Source organism: Orycteropus afer, unplaced genomic scaffold (assembly GCF_000298275.1).
Source record: "Orycteropus afer afer isolate SDZICR_OR568_19922 unplaced genomic scaffold, OryAfe1.0 scaffold00235, whole genome shotgun sequence".
Taxonomy (NCBI): domain Eukaryota; kingdom Metazoa; phylum Chordata; class Mammalia; order Tubulidentata; family Orycteropodidae; genus Orycteropus; species Orycteropus afer.
The window spans coordinates 2,744,293-2,750,583 of record NW_006921822.1 but is presented as its reverse complement, the minus strand read 5'-3'; positions in this window follow the sequence as shown (position 1 = coordinate 2,750,583).

Below are 6,291 nucleotides of genomic sequence, written 5' to 3'. Positions count from 1 at the left end.
TGTTTGTTCCCCAGCCACCGTGCACAGTCCATGCAGTCCCTGGCTAGCAGGGTGATTTTTAGGTTAATTTTTAGGTCCTACCACCACTCAGGAATGTCCAAGCCGTTTGTGCCGTCAGGGGCGTTCAGGTTCCTGCCAGACCGCAGCTCCATATGTCTCCTTTTTTGGTATTTTAACTCAAATTCTTCTGCTAGTTGGGGTTTAGTCTACTTTTGTATCCTTCCCTTCAAGGCTCAGGGGTCCAAGATTATCTTCTGTGTCTGTGTCAATTGGTTTCCCTTTTCTTTGTTGAAGAGCGTCTGTGCAGTCCTTCTGTCTAGTCCGCCATCTTGCTGGAACTCCAGCTGTAAATCTTTATGGAAGTAGAATGCCTCATCTTCCTCCCTTGGAGCAGCTGGTGGGTTTGAGCCACACACTGTGTGTGATTTAAAGCCATGCACCATTTGTTCTGTTTGAATGACTCTCTTGGTCTGTGTACGGGTTCTGCATAAGCATAATTAGTAAGTGTTCTGGAATTCCTATTCTTCACAGTGTTATCCATAATTTGTTATGATCCACAGTCAAATGCCTTTGCTTTTCCCCAGTTGTATTTTGAGTGACTTCCAACCTGAGGGCTCATGTTCTAGTGCTAAATCAGACAGTGTTATGCCACTACTCATAAGGTTCTCACTGGCCAGTTTTTTTAGAAGTAGATCACCAGGTCCTTCTTCCTCATCTGTCTTAGTATAGAAGCTTTGCTGAAACCTGTCCACCATGAGTGACTCTGTTGGTATTTGAAATAACAGTGGCATAGCTTCTAGCATCATAACAATACACAAAGCCACCACAGTATGACAAAAGGGTGTTGAGGGAAAGCTTCCTTACCAATGAAGTATTTGTCTATTCCTTTTTATGCTGATTATTTTTCATAAGGTCCCTGGGTGTTACCGTTTGTGATCAACTACTAACCTAAATGTTGGTGGTTCAAACCCAACTAGTGGCACAGTGGAAGAAAGACCTGGAGATCTGCTTCCTTAGAAATTATAGCCAAGAAGACTCTATGGAGCAGTTCTACTCTGTAACACATAGGGTTGCTGTTAGAACTGACTCCAAGGCGACAGGTTTGGTATTGGTTTTTATCATTCTCTTCTTTTGGAACTCAAAAAAAAAAAAAAAAAAAAGAAAACAACCAAACTCACTGCCGTCGAGTTGGATCTGACTCATAGTGACCCCTGCTTGGATTTCCGAGGCAGTCTCTTTATGGAAGTACATTGTCCAATCTTCCTTCCAAGGAGTGGCTGGTGGATTTGAACTGCCAGCCTTCTGGTTAGCAGTCAAATGCCTTAGGGAGTAATTTCTGATTCCATTCCGCTGGTTCTTCTATTTGGCCACTCTATGTCAGTATCCCTTGAGGACTCTGCTCTAGTCTTCTTAACTTCCGGGGCTTAGCCACACTCTCTTTTCACTTGGTATTCTCTTCCTAGCAATCCGATTTACTTCCCTACAAGCTAAGCATGGACCACTCTGGATATGTGGACAACTTCAGTCCCACATATCCATACATCTGCTGGCTATCTTCAGCCAGGTTGTTCTCAATCCAGTCTGTGATAAAAAGAACTCATTTTTTGTCTTCTTCCTAAATTCCCATTATTGGGGAATGACATCACAGTTCACTCAGCGGCACAGCCCAGAAACCAGACTCATGCTAGACTCCTCCTTTCCTCCCCTCCATATCCAGTCAATCACCATGTCCATCCACATCTCAGTCTGTACTCCTGCTGTCCTCACTCGTGTATCAGTCCCACTGGGACTCTTGCAATAACCGCCACAGTTTCAGCGTTATTTAATTTTTTAATAAGTAACTCATTTACATTTCAAAATTTAAAAAGCATAAAAGGGGTTTATAGTGAACATTCTTTATTCACCACAGTCCCCTAATTGCCCAATTCCTCTTCCCTGAGGCAACTAGTGTTATTAATTTTTTGTTTTATTTTGTTCTTGTTGAGAATATACACAGCAAAAATAGACCAATTCAACCATGTGTACATGTATAATTCAGTGACATTTATTACATTTTTCAAGTTGTGCAACCATTCTCACCTTTTCTGAGTTGATGCTCCCTCATTAACATAAATTCACTGCCCCCTAAGGTTCCTGTCTTTCAAGTTGCTATTGTCACTTTACTCCCATATACATACATAGTTCTTAAAAGAGCTTAATGATGAAGGCACACATTTTTACCAGATAAGCTAAACTACTGTTTGGTTTCAAGAAGACTTCAGGGGATATTTCTGGTTTAAGGTTTAAAGATTATCTCAGAGCAAGTTTCAGGGGTTCTTCTAGCTCCTGTGGTTCCAGAAAGTCTGGAGTCCATAACTTGGACTAATATGTTCCCCCCCTTTTCATCAGAATTCTTATACAGAATTTTTGATTAAAGGCACCATCCAGTTCTGGTCTCAGGCAAAGGAGGCAGTTATTTATTGGAAGTAATTAGCCACAAATTTTGTATTCCTCCTATTCCTGACTCTGCTTCCTCTGTTGTTCCAAGTGAATAAACCAATTGTCATGCCTTAGATGGTTGCTAATAAATCAAACTCATTGCTATTGAGTTGATTCAGACTCATAGCGACCCCTACTGGGTTTCCAAGGCTTTACCGGAAGCAGATCTTTCCTCCATGGAGCAGCTGGTGGGTTTGAACCACTGATATTCTGGTTAACAGCCAAATGCCTTAACTACTATACCACTAGAACTCCTTAGATGGTCGCTAGCAAGCTATTAAGACCCAAGACATTATGCAAACAGGAGGTAGTCTTGATAGATACAATAGCTTTTTGTTGTTTTATTTTTATCAAAGAATACAAGCACATAGATTCAAGACACAAATAATTTCACAAAGTTTTATTTAAAAAAAAACACCATTCTCAGAGGGTTTTTTTTTTTTTTTTTCCCCCTTAAGTTTACCTCCAGGAGCCTAGATAACACACTACTTCCTGAATTTTCAGTTTTAGCCTTGTCCACTGACTTCCCACTGCTGAGGAGAAGGATTTGGCTTTCTTTCCTACCCTCTGTTCCACTACGTACATAAATTCTTTCCATCTCCCCATTTTCCCAATAAATTACATTATAATTTTGGTTCATTCAATATTCAGAGTTTACATTATTGGGAATATGTAGAAATTACTAGCAAATGATCAATGTAGCAAACTTTTTTTACTTTTCACTTCCCATACAACATTATTTCATTTGAATAGTTTTCTATATATCACCAATTCAGCCTACTGGTTATCTTTCTCACATTGCTCATCTTCATGAAGAAGCCTCTCACAGAACTTTTTCACCTGATAACACAAATCTAGATTGGTTGTCCTCTTAAGTATGAGGTACAACTGTCAAATGGCAAATGGGAATTCTCTTCCTCTCGCTTCTATGTTAGAGGTCCTGTAAACTATGTCTTCCTCTTGGTTTACTCCCTCAACTTGGTGGAGCACATTGGGTAGTAACTAATTAAGAAAGGATGGATGGGAAGGTTCTTTGTTTTGAGAAATTGCTTGTCTGAAAATGCCTTTAACCTTTACACCTGATTTATACCTTGGCAAGGAAAGGAATTCTAGGTTGGGAATAATTTAAACTCAGATATTTGAAGGATTTCTCTACTGCCTTCTAGCTTTTGTGCTGCTGTTGAAAAGTCTAAAGTCGTTGTGATCCCTGATTGTTTTTTGTGTAACCTTTTTTTCTCTGGAAGCTCTTCTTTGCCCTTGGAGCTATTATTTCAGAGTATGTCTTAGTGTGAGTCTATTTTCATCCACTGCAATCAGCATTTAAGAAACCCTGATGGGGCAGTGCAATACGTTACCTGATTTCTTGACTGCTGCTTCCATTGGTGTTGGTTGACTGTGGATCCAAGTAATATGAAATCTTTGACAACTTCAATCTTTTCTCCATTTATCAAGATGCTGTTTATTGGTCCAATTGTGAGGATTTTCGTTTTCCTTATGTTGAGGTGTAATCCATACTGCAGACTATAGTATTTAATCTTCATGAGTTAAGTGCTTCAAGTCATCTTCACTTTCAGCAAGCAAGATTGTGTCGTCTGCATATCACAGGTTGTTGATGAATCCTCCTCCAATTCTGATGCCGCATTCTTCTTCATACAGTCCAGCTTCTTGGTTTATTTGTTCAGCATACATATTGAATAAATATGGTGAAAGGATACAACCCTGACACACACCCTTCCTGGTTTTCAAACTTGCAGTATTCCCTTGTTCTGTTCAAATGACAGCCTCCTGGTCTATGTACAAGCTCCTCATGAGCACAATTAAGTGTTCCAGAACTCTTGTTCTTCTCAATGTTATCTGTAATTTGTTATGATCCACACAGTTTAATGCTTTTGCATAGTCATTAAACACAGTACCTTTCTGGTATTCTTTGCTTTCAGCCAAGATCCGTTGGCATCAGCAGTGATATTCCTCATTCCATGTCCTCTTCTGAATCCAGCTTACATTTCTAGAAGTTCCCTGTCAATATACTCCTGCCACTGTCTTTGAATTATCTTCAGCAAAATTCTACTTGCATATGATATTAATATTGTTTGTTAATTCCCACATTCTGTTGGATCATCTTTCTTTGGAATGGTTACAAATATGGATCTCTTCCAATCAGATGGCCAGGTAGCTAGCTGTCTTCCAAATTTCTTGGCATAGACAAGTAAGTGACTCCAGTGTGGCATCCATTTGTTGAAACATCTCAATGGGTATTCCTTTGATTCCTGGAGCCTTGTGTTTTTGCCAATTCCTTTAGTGCAGCTTTGATTTCTTCCATCAATACTACTCGTTTTTGATCATATGCCACCTCCTGAAATGGATGAACATCGATCAGTTCTTTTTGGTACAGTGACTGTGTATTCCTTCTATCTTTATTTGATGCTTCCTGCATCATTCACTATTTTGCACACAGAACCTTTTAATATTGCAACTCAAGGCTTGAATTTTTCCTTCAGTTCCACTTGAGAAATCCCAAGCATGTTCTTCACTTTTAGTTTTCTAACTCCAGGTCTTTGCACATTTCTTTATAATAAGTGACTCTGTGTTCTCAAGCTGCTCTTTGAAATCTTCTCTTCAGCCCTTTTATCTTGTCATTTCTTCCATTTGCTTTAGCTACTCTCCATTCAAGAACAAGTTTCAGAGTCTCTTCTTACATTCATTTTGGTCTTCTCTTCTGTTCCTGTCTTTTTAACGGCCTTTTGCTTTCTTCATGGATAATGTTCTTGATGTCATCCCATAATTCATCTGGTTTTTGGTCATTGGTGTTCAGTGTGTGACATTTATTCTTCAGCTGGTCTCTAAATTCAGGTGGGATATAATCAAGGTCACATTTGGGCTTTTGTGGACTTGTTTTAATTGTCTTCAGCTTCAACTCGAACTTGCATATGAGCAATTGATGGTCTGTTCCACAGTCAGCTCCTGGCCTTGTTTTAGCTGAAGATATTGAGCTTCTCCACTGCCTCTTTCCACTGATGTAGTCGATCCGATTCCTGTGTATTCCATCTGGCAAGGTTCACAGACACAGTTACCATTTAGGTTGTTGAAAAAAGGTATTTACAATGAATAAGTTGTTAGTCTTACAAAATTCTATTACGCGATCTCTAGCATCATTTTCTATCACCAAGGCTATATTTTCCAACTACCAGTGATTCTTCTGTTTCCAACTTTTGCATTCCAATCACCAGTAATAATCGATACATCTTGAATGAATGTTTGGTCAATTTCAGACTGCAGAAGTTGGTAAAAATTTTCAATTTCCTCGTGTTTGGCTTTATTGGTTGGTGCATGAATTTGAATAATAGTATTAACTGGTCTTCATTGTAGGCAGAGGGTTATTATTCTATTACTGACAGCACTGTACTTCAGGATACATGTTGAAACATCTTTGTGATGATGAATGCATGCCATTCCTTTTTCAGTGTCATTTCTGGTATAGTAGATCATGATTGTTTGATTCAAAATGGCCAAACCAGTCCATTTCAGCTCACTAATGCCTAGGATAGGAGCTCTGATAGTGTAGTGCCTAAGACATTGGACTGCTAACCAGAAGGCTGGTGGTGCAAACCCACCAGCTACTCCTTGGAAGAAAGAATGGGCAATCTACTTCCACAGTGATACTGCCTCAGAAACCCAAGGAGGGATCTTTATGGGTTGGATCTGACTCAATGGCAGTTGTTTTTTTTTTTTTTAATGCCTAGGATATCGATGTTTATGAGTTCATTTTTGACAACTTCCAATTTTCCTATATTCATACTTTGTACATTCTATATT